Consider the following 20,562-nt stretch of genomic DNA (forward strand, 5'->3'; position numbering starts at 1 on the left):
CAGATGAGCCTTTGTTTCATTTCTGTCTTCAGCTGAGCTTTATTTGATTCCTCTAAGCCACATTTTGGATCTGGGGATGTTTCGTATATTCAATCAGCAGGTTCTTGGAGCTTCATCATTCATTCAGTTCCAGAACTCCATTACCTGGGATATATTTTCTAGAAGGAAAGATGGTGAGGTCTCCTGTGAAGTAAAAGGAGGACAGAAGGAAATTAATGTTTTATGAGAACCTAATATGCTCCAGGCATTGTACTAGACGCTTTATTGAGGATTTCATTTAAACTTGACATCAATATGATAGGATATAATACATTGTTATAAAGATCAAAAGAGATAATTTATAAAAGATACTTAGCACGGGGAATGGCACATAGTAAGAACTCAATAAATGTGAGTTATTATTATGATTTCTTAACCTTCCTAGGAAGGAAGGAACTCAATTTGTTCCTTTTAGTCAGGGTTTTCTATGATAACTTGCTATTTATAGGGCTTCATAAATGTTTATTGAATGAGTGAATGGATTCTTGCCAGAAGTATCTTACTACTATTGCTGATTTTTTTAGTTAATAAGATATAATTTGACAGATTAATTTATGTCCCTTTATAAAACTATAGTTTTGGAGAAAAATTTGACATCAAAATGGTCTAGATAAGGCAAAAAATTTTCCCCTGTTTTATCTTTTTTTTCCTCTTCATCTTATGCTATTAGCCCTGAATTCTAATGAACTATATACTTCTTATGCTTGGATGAAATATAAATACACTACTTAGATATCAGTGTTTGATAAACCCAACCAGAGAATGTTTTGCAGACACAGAGACTAGGTTGAAATCATGCCATGGGAATAAAAAGTAAGACTGTGAGAAAATAGAATGTTGCTTGAAAAAAATTATAATTGAGGAAGTCAATATAGGCACATATTTCAGGAACAGCAAAGATTTGGAATATAATTACTAGTAGTAAATGGGACAACATGGAGTCATGGAAAAGCTCGAATCTCCAGCACTTTATCTCTCTGGAGCTCATCCAGTTTTCTCATCTGTGAAATAAGAATGTCATGTACATAAACTCTAGAACTTTCTGGCCCCAATATTGTGTGTTTTTGTTTAATAATAATACGAAAAAAATAATAATAAATTACATTTATATAGCTTTTTCACTCTTTGAAAACTCATATTGTCCTATTTAATATAGGGATACTAGACTAGTAGATGAACAGAAAATATTTGAGAAAGAATACAAAGACCCCAACATATATATTATTATAAAAAATGTGATTCACCTAAATCTGTTGAATAATTTGTCAATTACCCTATGTCAGAAATAAATTTAACTTATTGTTTAGCCTCCTAGAATGTTAGAATTAAAGAGCCTCAGAAAGCATGAAATCACCTTCTTCTTCATGGATGGTGAGAGGTGAAAGGATAGGCCCAGGTCTCTTGACTTCATGTTGAAATCTCTGTACTCCCAATAGGCTACTTTTCACATGACATCAATGTCACTGAATTGACTGTTTGCTTTATTATAACAAAAGTCCCATGTAACCCCGACAATGAGAAAAATGGAGAGATATAAATAATGAAATATATTAGAAGTCAGAGAAAGAAGAAATTTTGCTAGAAAAGTATCTGGGAAACTTAAGTAATATCTGCTTAGTACTATTTTATCTTATGAAGAATCTGGCTCATTTTTCAACTGCAATCAAGGGAAAAAATCTAGTCTCTGTCCCTCCTTCCCCAGATCTACTCTGGGATTGTTTACTGTTTACATCTTTACTTATATTCTCCTGAACATAGGTGGTATCTGACTTTGTACAACCAAATATAGAATTCTATTTGTTTAAAAAAATTAAATATTAAATATAGAAAATTTTAAGTGCAATGTTATACTAGTTATGAATTTATCCTCAAGAGAAGCAATGCCAGGGATCAGAACTTTTTAATCTTTAATTTATTTTTATGCTAGAAAACTAACATGGTTCTATGTACTGACACTTAAAGTTTGAATAGTACATTAGTGTAACTTTTAAGATTTCAACATGAACATCTATTTTATATTTTTAAAAAAGACTACAAAATTACTTCTCTTTTGGGGTATGATAAATCCTTATTGCAGCATGGAATTACTACTAAAAAAGCTTTTATAGAACTCATATGCTAAATATCAAACTAGGTTAAGTGTCAAACTTTGTAAAAATATAAAGAAATTAGTGCTTTTAATTTTATTAGCATACGGAGGCAGGAATCCTGTGGCACACATTTGAATACTAAAAAGTTTACAGTGCTGTTAAAGCAAGTGACATGTGTCAAAACTCTAGAATATACAAATCATCAGACTGGATGCTTAAGAGTCCTTTCCTTTAGAATCTCATAACCTAGTAGATCGAAGGTCAACAACATTACTTGTAAAGGGCAGATGATAAATATTTTTGGCTTTGCAGGTCATAATCTCTGTTGCAATTATTCAACTCTGCTATTATAGAGTGGAAGCAGACAATAGACAATACATAAAATGTTTTTTAAAAAAGCCTTATGAATGGACATGATGGCTGAATTTCATGTTATTTTCATATGTTACAAAATATTATTCTTGCTTTCTCCCCTCAACCATTTAAAAATGTAAAAACCATTCTTAGCTATGAGCCACACAAAAACAAGCAATGGACCAAATTTGGCCTTGGGCAATAATATACTGACCTCTGTAGTAGATGTGTATATAAAACAAAATAGAATGCATGGATTAGCATGCTATGATAGAGGAAACATATGGTATGAGAGTACAAAATAGGAGAGATTAATTACGAAAGGATGTAATGCTACTATACTTATGGAAATAATCATTTTGCTATATTTTTTTGAAAGGAGGTTTTTATAGCATAAAATTAACCACTTCAAAATTAATAACTGATTGGCATTTAGAACATGCACAATGTTGTGCAACTGCCACCTTAATCTAGTTCCAAAACATTTTCATCAACCCCAAAAGAAAGCCCATACCCATGAAGCAGCTGCTCCCACTCTCCTCTCCTGCCAGTCCTTTTCTGTCTTTATGGATTTACCTGTTCTGGATATTTCTTTTCGTTCAGATGGAATCACACAAATGTGATCTTTTGTATCTGGTTTCCTTGACTTTATATATTTTATAGGTTCAGCCACGTTGTTGCATGTGTTAGTACTTCTTTTTTTCTGGCCACATAATATTTCATTGCCTATATATACCACAATTTGTTTATCTATTTATCAGCTGAAGGATATTTGGGTTGTTTCTACCTTTTGGCTTTGTGAATAGTACTGCTATGAACATTCAGGTACACCTATTTGCTTGAGTACATGATTTCAATTCTTTGGGTATATACCTAAGAGTGGAATTAATAGATAATATGGTAATTCTATGTTTAACTTTATGAGAAATCACCAAATCATTTTCCATAGCAGCTGAACCATTTTACATTCCTATTAGCAAGGTACAAGGGTTCATTCTCTCCACTTCCTCACCTACACTTGTTATTTTCTGTTTTTTTTTTTGTTTGTTTGTTTGTTTTATAGCCATCCTAGTGGGTGTGGCATAGATACCTAGTGGGTATCCCATTGCAAAGAGCTGGCAGGAGAGCATTCTAAGCAGAGGGACTAGCGAGTGCAAAGGCCCCAAAGTAGAGAGAGCTTGATGGGCTCCAGGTACTAATAGAAGGCCAGTATGGCTGAAGGTATTGGTATGAGGCAGGTTGGAAACGGATGAAAATGCTAGATCATGCAGAACCTTGGAAGACAGGGCAATGAGATCTTGAACTATAAAGAACCTTTGAAAATGTTTAAGTACATAAATGACATAGTTTGATTTGTATTCTATAAAGCTCACAATGGCTATTGTGTGGGAAATGGACTACAATTGGGCAAGGATGGAAGCAGGAAGACCAGTTTTGAGGCTCTTATAAAATTAGGCAAGAAATGATTGTAGCTTGGACCGGAGGGTGGGCAGGAGCAATGAAAAGGAACAGATAGACTGAAGCTATTGGTAGAACTGGCAGAACTTACCAATAGATTGGAGGGAGGATGAAGGAGGACTGAAGGATGACTCCGAGGATTTTGGCTGAGCAAATAAGCAGATGGAAATACTTTTTTACTAAGATGGAAAAGACCCAGAAAGGGACAATTTGAGACTATAGCTCAATAGATCTATTTTAGAAATGTTGAGACTCAATATGAGCTGTGTAAAAAGGTGTACCTTCTGAGGAGAGATATATCCAGTTGGCCCAGTTCTTAAAGTTCAGTCACACTAGTCCATTCATTGTCTAGCTTATGGTCTGATTTCCCTTGCATTAAGTGCTTCCACTTTTCAAACCAACTGAGACAATTGAAGGATGTGGGTTCATGCAATCCAATTCAGAGGTCTGGTAAACATGCCTGTATGTAGGGATAATAATCTGCTTATCCTATCCCACAAAGTTATTTTGGGGGTTAAATGGGGATTCTGTACTTAAAAGTCCTTTATAAACTCTAAAGTGATCACACTTGTAATAGGATTAAAGGACTTCCAAATCAGTTTAATTTACCAACCTACATATTTATACCAGTTTTACTAAATCAGTTGAAAAATTATAGTAAACTTTTATTTAACCAGACTGGTTGTTGCCAGATGCCCACAAAAATGCAACAAAAACTCACATATTTTTGTGCTTAGCAGAGCATGATTTAGCACAAAAGCTAAATTAGGTCCATAAAACTCTGAAAAACAACTAAAAAAGAATTATTTTGTATTAATTGAGGGCAAGTCACCCCTAACACTCTTGCCAGCAACCGCTTTGCAGCCTGGTGTTCTGTTGGTATAAGGTCCATTTGTGTTGATACTTTCATCTTCTGGCAAAAGTGAGAACAATTCCTACAACAAGAACAAGGGGTTGGTCCACCACTTGTTCCTCTCTTTTGGTCCGCTGTCCTGGAAATCAGCCTTTTCTGTTGCTAAACTGTGGCCTGCATTCCCTAAGGGCTGGCTTCCTGGGTATGTGGCCTGTGCCATTGCCCAGGACCCTGTGCTCAAAAGTGCCCCATACTTGGTCTATTTCTCTGTTGTCTCTGTTTTGAAATTCTTAGTAATTTGATCTTTGAACTTGCATGCATTTGAGCAGAGGAAGTAAGTACAACTCCTACTCTTTCTCCAAGTCCATTTGTAGATAGAGTTCGAAATGCCCCCAATGCAAAAATTTCTGGTGAACTGCGATGCATGGGAGGTCAGCAAAACTCAAAGTGACTACAAAGCAAGCATGTTACATCTAGGACTGAGTAATGGAGATGAAGGAGGAGGTATTCCAAAAGACCACACTTTCTGTTCAAACCAGAATTTGTTTCAATCACAGGAGGAAAGCAATAGTTTCCTAAGAAACACAAACAACCAGGGAATCCTATCATATCTTCTCTTACTTGTATTACTCCCCTGTGTAGTCAATCACTTTTGCTGAAAATGATGACAAAGGGAAGAGTATGATAGGGCAACCGATAGTTCCTTTTCCTTTCGGTCTTTCTTTACTCAACAGTAAACTGAAGGGAGAGCATGGTATGTTGGTAGATTATGTGCATATTAAGAAGTAAAATAAAAATAATTGAGTTAGTTTTGTTTGGCATTTCCACTGTTCTTGTAAAAAAAAAGAATACATATGTTTATATGAGCTATTTCAAGAGATAATATTTTATAATAAACATAGTCCTTTATTTGAGCACTTCGAAATGTCTTAAAATTAGTACATTCTCTTAAAGAATAAAAATAGGCCCTCAAAAATTCTACAGACACTTTTAATGTGTTTTATAGATTCTTTGTTTATTAACAATGGAAAAGTTGTTAATCACCTTAATTTTAAAATTAATGTGATTTAATTCAAATTTACTATACTCTTAATTTCTTAACAAATCAGTAAAATGTAATCGCATGAAAACCTATGTCTGGAACATCGGTTAGGGGGAGCAGATCTCCCTACTCCAGTGGAGGGACTTCTACTTCAGAATCACACTCGCATTCTTACCCCATCCTCACTGCTCCCTCAAAAGAGGAGTGACTTAACCTGATGACTGACTTCGGAAAGAGAAGTTGGACATGTAAAGCCAACTCTTTTCTCTACCGCATGCAGCCACCAGCAGGAGCACATCTTCCGCTCAGCCCCTTGATTCATACTGGAAGTTTTCCCATGTGAGGTGATTCTTCTGGTCCAGACATTGAGTGTGTGAGTCTTTTTAATTCTAGGGCCTAGTCCTATTAGGAAGCCTGCCTATCTGTGATAGAAGCCATATATTGATAACTACATCTTCTAATATGAAGTTTAAACTAGCTACATTTTGATCATGTCTTTAAAATATTGAGGTAACTTCTCTTCAAAATGTAGCAAAATCTGAATTGAATGCTATCAATTGAAAATAAATGAGATATGGACTCGTATTCACCTATCCTGTTGTCTTGTTTCTTATTTGGTTCAGAATTCAGAAGCAGAAGAGGAAATGCTATGTATTAGGCTTCTTGAACTCCAACAAGGTCAACGCTGTTACCTGTAATGTTGGTAACAACTTCAGCATGATGAGGTGGGATTATTTGCCTTCATTTTTGTTTCCATTTTCATGTTCTTTTTATATCCTTTGTAGTTGGCATAAAGGCTTAAGCTCAGGAGAATTTTTCACAATGCTCCCAAGGAGAAAAAGTAAAGATGAGGTAAGTGAAGCTCTGAAACATGCCATGAGAAAGACGGACCATGGCCTGTGACTGGTCTTTGGAGAGACAGGGCTTGCTCTGCCCTGTCCCAGCCTTTTGTAGGAATGGGGAGACAGGAAACAGCAAATTGGTTCAGCAAAATATCTCAGTCTCAGCCAGATTTATCTATTGTCTAGATCTGGAGAGAATGCTCTACACAGAATTTATACTGAAAATGGAAGGTCCGATTTTAGAATAATATTACTCTGGCTTACATTTTTACTCTCATGGTAAAATCAAGCTTGTCAAGTTGTCCTAAAATATTTTCTAAGATCTGTTATAAGTAACCCCCATCCCAGCTTCACTCATCCTTCTCCCACAAAAAAAAAAAAAAAAGACTACCAATGAACTACCTAATTCCATTGCTTTTAAAGATAATTTTTGTCAGTAAACATGGAAACAAGGGAATGTCTTTCAGAATCATCCTCCCTTATCCCCTTAAGTCAAATTCTCATACAAAACAAAACTGGTTTGGTTCAAAAAAGTCTTTTAACTTAAAAATTTCACAGCCAAGTTTCTTTGGCAGAGAAAGCTCTGTGGAGACTAATGAGCTCCAGATAGCTTTGGGGGTGGTCAGCCGGGCTCAATGAATTCTGTAAAGTCCCACCTTGGGTTTCCTCTTTTAATGATGTCCAAAATAGACCTATTCATCTATTTTTAAACTTTCTAAAATTAGCAAGAGAAAAACAGAGTAGCAAGCTGGAGCCATAGGCTACTTCATTACCTCAGTTATTAGCCTGACAAAATAAGTGATTTCCATTAAACAGCAGTGACAGAAAAAGAGGAAGGTTTAGAGGTCAATAGCTCCTGTGATACGTATCCCTAAATGTAGTATTTCTCTAGGGACTGTTGGAATTAACTGCTGACAAGCTAATTGCTCTTATGCCCTAATTAACTAAGTCTTGCTTCATTAGTAGTTTGTCGCAATTGGACAACATTTTCAAGGATCTAAAGATCTACCCAATATAATTAGTAAACAACTGAAATGAAACCAGCCGCCACTTGTTGACAAGATTAATTGAATAATTGTTGTTTCATTGAGAATAAAAAGAGCAAGAAAATGTAGGAGGGAATCTGTGCCAGTCTTTCCTTGGGTGAAATATCCTCAGAAACAAACAAAAGCTTTCTGTTAATTGCTGCTGAATCTGATCTATCAAAAGAAGCCCAGTATGGAAGGTAATATTAAATTTGCTATGATTTATTGGGTCTTAATGATCTTCAATAAAGTATACTTTTTCATATCTACACTTAACATCTATACATTTAATTTAAAACATTAATTCTATGAGTAGATTGTAAACAGACATCTAACAAATGCTCTACACAAATATAACAGCAAAAATAGAGTCAGCAAAGCAAATTGTATGCTGGAACTTTTGGCAAGTATCTCAGAACAATGTGTTTGGTTTAGTTTGACTTAATAGCTGTGATTTTTAAAATTGTTCGACTGTTTTTGAGTACTGAGTGCAAAAGACAAAAATTTACATCCAACTTCCATGGAAATTCTTATTTGTGTGGCATAATTAAGCACTAGTGGAGATTTTGAAGTCTGAAAATTGGTCACGGTGGACAATCCATGATTTCATTGTACTTGAGCCTGTTTTTTTCTTGTCAAAAATGATTTCAACCACACAGCTCAAATTGTCAGTAAAAACGGATCCTGGCTGTCTCAGACATGATAGTTCCCTCTGGAGAATTGATAGACTGTTAGTGAAAACCCATTTTAAAAGGTCTGGAAATTTGCCGACCTCTCTATCAGTGGGAAATGAGTTCTCTTGGATGACCATGGGGATATCTACAAGAGGAAGAGGGGAGCCTACCACCCCCTTCTAAAATGGGCTGACATTACTGGGCAAGCTAGAAAGCTGAGGGGAAATGCTGAGCAAGGAGCCTCAAACAGGGTGATCGGCTACCTCCAAGTGACAATTTTATGAAACTTACCTTATTCCAAGGTGAGGAAATGGGCTGGTGACAATGTCAAAAGTGGCAGCAGCCATTTAATAAGCAACTGGTAGTGTTAAGTACTGTACATGCATTCCTACATTGAATCCATCCCAGGACCCTGCAAGACAAGTTTTCTCTCTCCCTGGTTTATAAATGAGGAACCTGAGGCTCTGAAAAGCCAAGTGTCCTTTTGGACAGTCACACAGCCAATGAATGGAGGTGGCAGGAATCAAACCCAAGTGTCTCTGGCTCTAAAGCCCTTGATGTTTTCTGAGGACAGCAGCCAAGAAATGATCTACTAGGATTGAAATTATATAAAATATAGATAATTCAGAATCAAACAGTATGATTCGGGGAGAAGAAAAAAAACTTAGTTCATTTGGGCTAGTGAAATAAAAATCACATCCACGGAGAACCTGCATTGGTCACAGGGTCAGGAGTTAAATTTGTGGCCTCTATAAACAAAGAAAGTGCCAGCTGGGGATATCTTTTCTTTGTCCACACTAGTCTCCATTCTTAGATGAAGGAGCCCGCCTCGCTTCACATTAGTAGCAGTAAGGGCAGTGGCATGAGAAGCCAGCCTCACAGACTAGTAGAAGCTGAATGTCAGTAGACAGGGGCCCGACGGTTAGGGCACAGCTCAAAAGAGGTAAGGATGGTGAGAAACTGTAGCTGACAGGAAAGTCCACGTGCTGGAGAGGAAAGAACAATAGGCTGAGAGAGGATACCTGGGTTCACCTTGGCCCTGCCCTCTGACTGACCCTGGGCAATGGCTCCAGGGCCACGTGATTCTCAGCGTGGGTGGAGCAAGACTACTCTCCCTCAGTAGGTAATTTCAGTCAATCCAAGTATGGGAGGGTACTTAGCTGGGAAAGACAAGTGGCTACCACTCAGAGGCCAACATGCACAGTAAACACTGCCTCTGGCCCCAAATGTCAATAATACCTTCATTGAGAAACACTGAGTCTAACCTCCAATTTCTTCATTTGTACATAGGAGAGTAGCATTTCTATCTTGAAGTCTTTACTCAGAGGAACAGGTCAGTGCAGCAGGTGGGCTGCTGTTCCAGCTCCCTTCCATGACAAGAGCACATCCAGGTGGCTGTGTTTTAAGTTTTGGGTTTTTAGGTGAGCCTTCATTTAAGAAAAGGATTCCTTCAGTTTTAAAAAAAAAAAAACAAGTTAGACAATCAGTGGATTAGAAGGCCTTTAAGCTCCTTCCTATTTTGAGTATTTGTGAATAGAGAAAAATTGTGGCTGAAAGTGAGAAAGGGGAGTTCTAATGGGAAAAGGAGGCAAGCCTGATACGATCTGGAAGAACAAATGACCAGGCCCAGCTGCACACTGAGCCTTTGATTGGCAGACAACCTGATGGGTCAGAGCTGTAGAGGGGTCCTGTATCTCCCTTTCAAATGCAGATGTAATCTCACTGGATTAATGGCCAGGGCTGGAAGATTTTCCCTCGGGCTCCTCCTCATTATAATTAGCAGACGTTGTTCATCTGGAGGTTTGGATTTTCTGATTACTGTTCACCTAGGGTTTTCAGTACCGGGTGGCATTTCCAAAAGACCTTAAAATGCATATCTACTGCTAGTTACGGAGTATGTGTGGCCTACCTCCGAATGCAACATGAGAGCTTGCAGTAATTCACCCTTAGAAAGTAGAAAATCTTCCTTTAATGCATGTAGTTATTCCTGGTAACTGCTTTATCTCTTTATATTGTGTTTCCTTACAGTGGCAAATGGCCTTGTTACCTACGGTAGCCCACACATCACAGGGTTGCTCTTTGAATAATTCATTCCAAACAGACTACTTTTAAGGAAACACGTCCTTCATGTTTCCCCAGAAATGAGAAAAGTGGCTTAAAAAAATGGACATGATAAAAAATGAGATAAAATTTATATCTATCTAGTGGACAATGTTCCTATTCTTTTTGTTGTAATTCTCTGTAAAAAGATATAAATTATATAAATAACATGAAATTGATCGTATATTTTGTCTCCTGCAGCTCTACAATAGGACTAAGGAAGACATTTCACTTAGGGGCTAGTGTGTGATATTAGCGGTCATTGTTTGCAGGTGAAAATTTAAAAGGCCATATCGTATTAAATAATGTAAATGAAGACATAAACATAAATAAAAAATGACTGTCTATTAGTGAACACAGGCCAGTATTAAGGATTAAGTGTTTCTACAGAGTGCTCTGTATGTGGTGCTCTGTGAGAAACGTTAAGGCAGGTGAAGCGTAATATGTCATCCCTGTTTACGATCCTAATGAGGAAACAGGATATAGCCACCGAGGGGAGATAAGAAACACAGTAAGGTAGAATATCATCATTCGGTATTCTTATTGAACACTTACTATGGGCAGCATGATATGTTCAGAAGTAGTACTAAGAAGTAGTATACCAATGTGACTTGGAGGCACACATGGTAGAAGTTGGGTGTGGTAATGCTGCATTGCTGAGGATATAGATACATCTCAGAGACCAAGCTGAAGGTGATAGAGCGTACGGTTACATGGGTGGGGCTCTGCTCCCATGTTCCTATCTGGAAAGTACCTTCTAACATTCAGACTTCCCTAGGCTCCCAGAAGGGCAATCTCTTTTATTGGCTCAGTAAGCCCAAGATCCCATATTCCAGCATTATAGCTTTTCCCATTTAACTTAAGACTCTATTCTTGGTAAAAATAAAGAAGTGTTAGGCAATAATTACCAATTCTACAAAAAAGAAATAACATGTACAGACTTGCCTTTACTGCGAGATCATATTTATCAGTTTATACTTTAGAACTATTTACTCTTTCCTCTTACAGCAGGCGTCACCTTCTCTCTCTCTCTCTCTCTCTCTCTCTCTCTCTCTCTCTCTCTCTCTCTCTTTCACTCTCTCTTACACACACACACACACACACACACACACTCTTTAATTAGTCTGATGAATTACTCATTGCACGGTTATCAACTCTTTTCACTACCACTTTCACTTCCTAAATCCAAGTGAAACATTCCCTGTGCATTATTTCTGTCTGTTTGGATCAGATGGACAGAGCCAAAATGCACAGGATGGCCTTGGTCAGGGAGGAGAAGGTGATGTTGCCCTGGTTCTGTCCAGCTGCAGAACAGGTCTGCTTTGCTCCTAATATGTTGAGTGAGCTGGAAATTGCAGAGAAGTCTAAGAATTGAGGACTCCAAATGAGCATTTTGACTTCTGCAGTGTGTTTCAAGATGTTTTATTTGCGTGATATTGTTCAGAAAATTATATTTCTGTTGATAATTACAAGGAAATATTTGTATAATTTAACAATAGAATTGATTGGTTTAATGGCATACACATCCCCATGTCCCTGGGGGCCTGTTTTCTCAGCAGGAATATGACAGAAACAAAGAGTATGCTTCCAAAAGAACTGCTAGATGGTGCTAGAACTTGTAACAGAAGCTGAACATATCAACCCAGTGTGTTGTGTGTGTTAATCAATTATTTTCTCTAACACACACAAACACATACACACACTCATTTACATATTGGGTTAATGTATCTATAGTACCTTACTTAAGAGTTTCCTTTTTCGTCAGAGTCTTGCTGCATCTGCTAGGGTGTCTAGGACTTGTATGAGTACCATTAGCTGCATTCCTATAGCTTCCACACAGCAGGACAATCTATTATTTTGTCAGCCCCATTCAACCTTACAAAAAGATCTGTTTCTACGGGGCTGATAATCTAAGTGCTGCTTTCAGACCAAAGCTCGCGCTGTATTAGCTTTTTCTTTCCATAAGCCTGAATGCAGAACTCCAAAATGAGATGAATGGAAATGCAAACAGACCTCCAGCAAATGCAACGATTGCTTCACAAATTTTATTTACGCAGAGGTCAAAGACAAAGAGTGAAAGTGGGCCCTTAGTGAAGAAATATAAGTGTATTCCAGAAGATGCTTTCTCTGTAATATGAGGAATCTGGATTGACATCAGTGGGTTTTGTCCTCACGATCTTTTGTTTAAAATTCATGTTTATCGTCCATGAGAGAGTAGTATGCACTTGGTTCTGTCATGTTTTCTAATTGATTTCTAGCATAGGAATAGATTTTAATAAAAAAAATTTTTATGTATTTAAAAAATCATTACATTTTAAATAGCATGAAATATTTTTGTTCTTGAGAGTTTTGCTTTTAACCGTTTTTGGTGTGGTGCTTTTTATGGGGGAAAGGTTTATTCCTGATCCTCCCATTTTCTTCTATAGTTATTAATTGATTAATATTTTTCATCCCCTTTAAACCTTCTCTTTTCATTGAGTGTCACAAAGAGTAAAGTGCAAAAATCTTAAGCATTTAGCCTAATGACTTTCACATATGTATAAACACATGTAACCAAGACACAGAAACAGACATTTCCAGCACCCCAGTAGGCTTCCTCATTCCTCTCCCCAAAAGTAACCATTATTCTAATAGCTATCATATATATCAACCTTGTTATTGTTTTCCTATACGTGAAATCATCCATCATGTACTCATTTGTGTCTGGCTTCTTTTGCTCATTAGGTTTCTGAGATTCATCTATTGAGATATAAAAAATTCTTTGCAAATACACAAAGAATTACCGAAAATATTATCTTTCTATCAAATCTGCAGAAAATATTTGAGAAGAGACAATAACCAAAATGAAATTAATCAGAACAGCGACTTCAAGATAGGGAGAGCTAAAGAAAGAGGACATAAAGAGGAGTAAAAAGAGTATGAAGTATCTTCCTAGCTATCTAAATGCATAATTATCATGCTTTAGGCAAAGGCTGAGACAATGATCCTGGAATAGAAGGCAATACTGCAAATAAATAATGCTTGTCTTAAACTGAACGAAGTACTGAATCTCTGTACAACCTAAGCAGAGGGAAGGAAGAGAAATCACATGGGAAAAGATTCATTTGGAGCAGGTGAAAGAGTATTGGGAGAAAAGATATTGTAAAGAGCTCTTCTCACTAAAGAAAGGAGTAAGGAAATAAAAGATGGATGCCTTTTTGGAAAGAATATATTTGGTATCTATTTTCTGTGTAGTAGTTAAGTAAAAGATTCTTGATTATGACCCCAGGAAGGAAAAAGTGAATATTTATGAATTGGAAAATTACAGTAGCATTCCTAACTAACAGAAGATGAGGGGGAGGAGAATAATTAAACAATAAAAAATAGAACAAAGACCAAAAAAGTAAACAAAAACATATATAAAGTAAGATGCAAGAATATGAGCTTTATGTAAATAGACTAAATTCTTCATTTAAAAGCAGACTAATAGATTGGATATGTTGTTTACAAAAAACACAAAGAAAGTGATAAACTTCTGGTGCTAGTCAAGAGCCTACCAGAGTGTCTCTCTTCCACTGATTCCAACTGAAAATCTAGAGAGACTACAACAACAATGAAGCAATTATCTGAAGAATCTGAGATGTAAACAATAGTAGATGTATAGAGAGAAAAGTGAAGAATGACTAATAGAGTTTTTATTTTTCTTCTCAACAAAATGTTAACATATAGAATCCAGAAATATATAAAAAGGATACTATATCACAATCAAGTGGGATTTATCTTAGGAACGAGAGGCTAGTTCAACATTTCACAATCAATCAATATAATTCACCATATTAACAGACTAAAGAAGAAAAACTGCATCATCATCTCAATAGACACAAAAGAAGCATTTGACAAAATCGAACATCCATTCATGATAAAAACTCTCTCTGCAAAATGGGAATAGAAGGAACTGGCCTTAACCTCATAAAGAGCAAGATATGTTTATTCATTCAAAAGAAACGGGAAACTTTAATGGAACAACTACCAGAGAATAAATTGAGAAGGTGACTAAATAGCGCCCATTAACAAGATAATGGTTAAATTGTACTTAATCTTGTAAAGTTATTTAGAGGATCCTAGTGCAGTATGTCTCAGTCCTAGAAATTCATTAGAATCACTTATGGAGCTTTTTTTAAGAAAAATAATTTAATTAAAAATACTGTTTTCTCATGAGCCCCAGACTCCTCGCCTAAACATTAATATTTCTTTAAAGGCCCCCAGGTAATTCTAATGTGCAAACTAGGTTTGCTTGTTCTAGGCTACTGACAAAGATGATAAAGATAATTCCCAAATTATTTTATAAAATCAGCTATAATTTAATACTCCAAACCAACAGACAAAACTAGAAACCAATTACTTATGAATATAGAAGAAAAAATATAAAATATTAGGAAATAGGAACCAGTAATACATGAAAAGATACATTTATTTTGTTAGCGTAATGAATTAAAAAATTTATTGATGTAATGAACTATATTAAATTAATCAAATTAAAGTAGAAAGACTATTATATATAAAGGAATTAAATCACACTAAGCAGTCATTCTAAACAACAAAAAAATACTAAGATAGCAAAAGAAGAAAATTATTTTTTGTTATAAAAATTACGTATCAAAATTACTTAAATTGGTGAAACATAGAGCCCATTTCAATTAAAATCAGGAACTTTATAATGCAACTACTATCATCATATTATTAAATAGAGTTTTAAGTATTCTATAGCAGTGTTGCTCAAACTTTACTGTACATGAATCACCTGGGGATCCTTTTAAAATTCAGCTTGTGATCTGTTAGGTTTGGGGGATGGGGCTGAAGTTCCTCAATTTTAATAAGCTCGTAGATAAAGTTGATGTTGTTGACTCCACACTTTCAGTAGCAAGATTACCAAATGCAATAAGATAAGAACATTAAATAGGAAGCATAAACATTAGAAAAGGAAAATAAACTAGTTTTTTGACAATTTTTTGAATCTATATTTAGAAAATCCAAGAGACTATAGTAAAAAGGTTAGTAAAATTTAATAAAGTGCCTAAACATTTGATAATTATACAAAATAGCCTTTATTCTGTGCTTGCAGTAAGCACCTAAAAATAGAAATGGGAAATATATCATTCCCAATCAAAGAAATTCTAAAATACATGAGAATAAACTTACTAAGAATTGCATAAGACCCAGTAAAGAAAATAAAAAATATTCTTGAAGTTTAATTTGTAGGAATCAGGCTTAAGATAGAAAGAAGACAGTAGTATTTTTTTTTTTTTAATTCATGGTAGGTTTTAAACATGTTGAGTGTGTGGTGCTGGTGGAATATCCAATTAGAGATATCAAGTAGGCAGTTTAATATGTAAGTCTTGTTTAAGAGAGATAGATGGAGACAAAAGGTTGGGAGTTGTTGGCTTTGTTGATCAGAAAAATCTTTTGAAAGGTTCATTAATAGGCTTCAGTGTTTCCATGAACCTCCTAAAATGGTTTGGAAAAATTTATGCTTGTGCATATATACCTTTTTTATGGACAAGGGGTCCATGAAAGATCTAAGGATCACAGACATTGATGGTGGTTGAAGTTACAGAAATGGTGAAATTCTTCAGCAAAAATATGCAGAGTGAAAAGGCAACCAAGAATGAAGGCTAATAGTGGAACAATACTTATAGGGTAGGTAGAGGAAGATACTAAGGAATTGAGAGGAATGTAGTAGGAAAACCAGGAGAGCATAATGTTATGGAAATCAACAGAGGAAAGTGTTTCAGGGAGGAGGAAGAGGTTCACAGAGGTCAAGAAAGCTAAGGACAGAACCCTATCTATTGAATAGTGGTAAGGAGGTCATTGGTAATTGGTAAGAGGAGTTACAGTGAATTAATTGAAAGACTTAGTTGGAGCTCAAAGCATAAGTTTAAGAGTTAGCCTTAGCAGGGGTAATCTCTTCCAACAAGTTGAAAAAGGAGACAATGACAAGGGTAGATTTCATTAACTTTGTAGAGCAGATTGTGGGAGGCAGAAGAAAATCTCATAAGATTGTCCCTTCATTCTTCCTAAAGTAAGAGGTGAGGTCATATCTTCAGGGTGAGATAGGAGGGTTTGGGCATCCTGCCTGAGAAGACTGATGAAGTTTTGAATTATTATTATTTGATAAGAGGAGATTGCTGACTAGAAATGTATGGGTTTAAGGCAATGCTAAAAAACAAGTTAAAAATCTAGAATATAAAGGGACACCAATGTGCACTGTAAACTTATATTTTCCAGTACCACCTAGTAGATTATAAAAGTTAAGGTGGGTTTCTTTTTCTTTTTCTTTTTCTTTTTTTTTAGGTAATGCATTGGAAGGATATGAGACAGGCTGTTGAGAAGAGTATTATGAGAGGGGTGACATGATGGATTATGAGATTTAGACTAAATAAAAAATGAAGTAGAGACAGAGGAGAATTGAAGTCCAAAAGCAGGCATAGTGGGAATGAGAGAGTTAAAAAGCTGGAAGAATAAAAGTTTGTTATTAAGGAGTGGGACATTGAAGTTTATGATTGTAGAGGGTGATGGCGATGGCTGAGGTTTCACAAGAGTAGGCAACTACAGTGAAGTCAAGTTCATGAAGAAAGTAACCGCTATATAAGGATGTGATCAGGATAGTTCTCTGAATGGGACTTGGGGTAGAGGGAAGTATTATACAGAGACCAAAGTCTTTGGTTAAGACCATGACTAAGTGGTTAGTGGTTGATGGTTGAAGAGGAGTGGATAATATGTTAAATGACATGAATCTCAAAAATCAAACATACCTTTTAAACGCAAGGACAGGGAAATGGTTTGGAAGAAGCACTGGGGAGGGAAAAAAGGCAGAGCCTAGCCCTTAGAACTATAGCGTATAGCATTTGGGAGAGAGCTCTGGAATATGGAGTATGGAAATATGGCCCTTGAAAGGGCCACTGAAGAAGTACTGGCCTTGGGAGATGCATCACAATTAAAAGATTAGTTAGTAAGGCAAGAAAGTTTAGAAAGTGTTCTATGTAGCAGCTGAGGGTGGAAGGGAATAAAGTTCATGGGGTTTTGCATTGGGATGGTTTGGAAGAAGAGGAGGAATAAAGGTCAGGTCAGAAGAGAGGAAGTGCAGATCAGAGAGAAGGTAAGATGACTGGGCAGATGTCTGAAGGTGCTCACATTTTGGAGGTGGTGCCCTAGGATGGTAGGAATGGAAGGCAGAATTGGTAGACCTCCACATACCTGACAAAGTCTGCCTGAGAGTTGTATCAGATAACCTGTGTTTTAAGCTTGACACACTGTAATTGGCTGGTGTTTTCTTTAAGTTATTTAGAAGTACCTTAAAGGCTACCAGCTAACAGATATTTAAGTAGAACTCAAATCCTGAGTGTAAAGTATGGGGATTTATAAAGTGATAAGTCAGACCAAGGATCTGACCTTATGGAGCCTATAGGCTCTAAATTCTAGAGGGAAATCCATCATTAAACAAATGTATTAAATCCTATAAACGGATTCTACATGTTATAGGAGAGTGTGTCGTGGTACATAGCCTTGCGTGAGGTAGAAAAGGGTCTGCTTCTCTTGTTATATAAAAGAGGATGTGTAAAGAAGGGAGAAGAATGTGTTTAGACAGACTGATCTGAGGTCCAATTTATTACTCCACCATTAATACTACATAAAGTTGGAAAATTTTATTAAACTCTGAGCTGAAGTTTTTTAATTTCTAAATTAAAGATAGGTTTTATATCTTTTTGGGTAGTGCTTAAGTGTTAAATAAGTTAATATAAATATAGCAGCAGGTATAGCAGTTAAGACATGGTAAACAATCAAAAGGTTAGTTATCGCTTTCCTTTGAGTACTTCCTTTAGGTACTTAATTGAACACTAATAAACTTATAAAGTAAAGAATGTATTTGATAATCATGCAAGCTACTTCTTTGACATTATTATATTTAGATTAGGAAAATTATCTCACTCATTTAGGTGACCAAGTTTTTAGACTAAATTAAGTGTATGGTAGAACATTATGATGAAGCTGGAGTTGAAAATATTTTAAAAACTTAGAAAACTGCTACTCTGTTTTCTTTTTACAAAATGGAAATTAAAAAAAAAAAAATCTTTGTTCAAGAGTGCCATGGTTGTGCTTTCTATTTTCACTTAAAGCCTGTGGATTTTGCCTAGATCCATATGTATCTCATTAGTGACGTGTGTAAGTGTCAAGATGACCCAACATTTAGAAACTTAACCTTAAAGTTCCAGTTGAAAGCTTTTCGGTGCTTTGCAAGGGAAAGTCAGCCAACCATTTTTATTCACTACCCAATATAAGTAGAGAACACTAAAGCAATAGAAAACAAAGTTATTCCCTTCAGTAATTCATGATCTTAAATCTTAGGCTAAACAAAAATCCCATTTACATAGTGGATCAATCATCTTTCTTGGGTACGAAGTAATATTAGTTGTCCTAGAAGTAGCCCCCATTTAAAATAGCAAATAGAAACAAACTTGGGAACAAACACAATTCCTTATTCAGAAACACTTTAAAGAATACAACAAAGTCTCTAATAACTCCCAGTCTGTGTTCCCCAAGATCTCATGAGGAGGGCACATGTAAACTGGTCCTTCATAGGTAATGTATGTGGGATTACTGCTGTAAGCAAAGGCTGGGTGTTCTCTACCCAGCGCCTATCTCCTATCTTTCCCTAACAAAACCAGATTTCGACAATTTATCTCTTGACCCTCAGCTCCAAAGAAAGGTTCTGTTTCATCTAAGCCAATCAATATTTGACAATCCTCTGATGACTGATGATGGGGTGGACATAACCTGAAGCTCAAGTGAACTGTGGCTATATTCCATGCTTGAGAGAGAGGTTTTCTGTCTGTTCTGGATTTAAACAATCGAGCATATGGCACTTGGACACCAGAGGTACCCAGTATGCATGAGGGACACCAACTTAAAGACAAAGCCAGTGCTGAGGACTATAGAGCACAGAGAGGGAAGAAAGACTGGTCCTTCGTGAGCCCTGTTCATACTGTCCTGAGGCCAGCCCCGCTTCTGAAGTTACCCTTATGTGAGGCCATTAGCCAGAGTGAGTGGGGATCAGATGCGTTTCAAACAGATAAAGAATTTATTAACTGACAGCTGGAGCTTTACACACATTTAGATGCAGAATATGGTTGAGAGTGTAGGCATGTAGACGTTATAGTTTCATGGAAAACCAGGTACCTTCAAACAAGAGAGATCCGAGTTCTAGTGCTGGATCCTCAATTTACTGCCAGTTGCAAGGTTTGGGGTCAGGTTTTCTTTGCCTTAGTTGACTGTAGGTGCTCAGAAGTTGTTATTGAATAAATAAAGGAATGAAGGAGTAATAATAGTGTTTAACCAACATTGAATAACATTTAATATTTTGTGGTGGTCTTCCACTTTCATTATGTGGTATCATCCCTATGATAACCTGTGAGGTAGGTATTATTGTTATGCTCATTTACAGATGAACTGAGTACTTTTGTGCCCTTTACCTCTACAACTAAAAGAGAATAGATTTGCATTTTTTTTAAAGCCTCTAAAGGAGAAGAGAATCTAGGAACTTTAGTAAAATTATTTAATAGGCTGAGCTAACCATCTGTGAACTTTTGCTTTTTGTTCTTAACCAAATGTTGGAAATTGAACTACATGTGTTTCTATCCTGAACGCTACAAACTATTCAAAGAAAATGCTCACTATTATTCCTGGGTCCAGATGCAAGAGGTCCATGGTAGTCAATGCTCTGTAATTAAATGAGATTTCAGGCTGAGCTTCTAATCCCCTGAGACACAGAATGTGCAGCTGTACTAATAATTCAGCCTATTATATGGAAAGCCAGGCGGGTCCTTATTTCTTTATGTACATACACACACTCACACATATACATTCACATTTATATGTTTAAAGCCAACAACAATCCAAACACAAGGTTCTCATTCTGTCTTTAAATATGGGAAATAATATTAGATTAAGTTAATGTAATCACTAACATCATGTTCTGTAAATTGAAAACTAATGCAGCTTTGTTCCCCAACCCCCAGACTGCCCAAGAAATCAGAATTTCCAGAATACTC

The sequence above is a fragment of the Rousettus aegyptiacus genome, unplaced genomic scaffold, assembly GCF_014176215.1.
Source record: "Rousettus aegyptiacus isolate mRouAeg1 unplaced genomic scaffold, mRouAeg1.p scaffold_m13_p_13, whole genome shotgun sequence".
Lineage (NCBI taxonomy): Eukaryota > Metazoa > Chordata > Mammalia > Chiroptera > Pteropodidae > Rousettus > Rousettus aegyptiacus.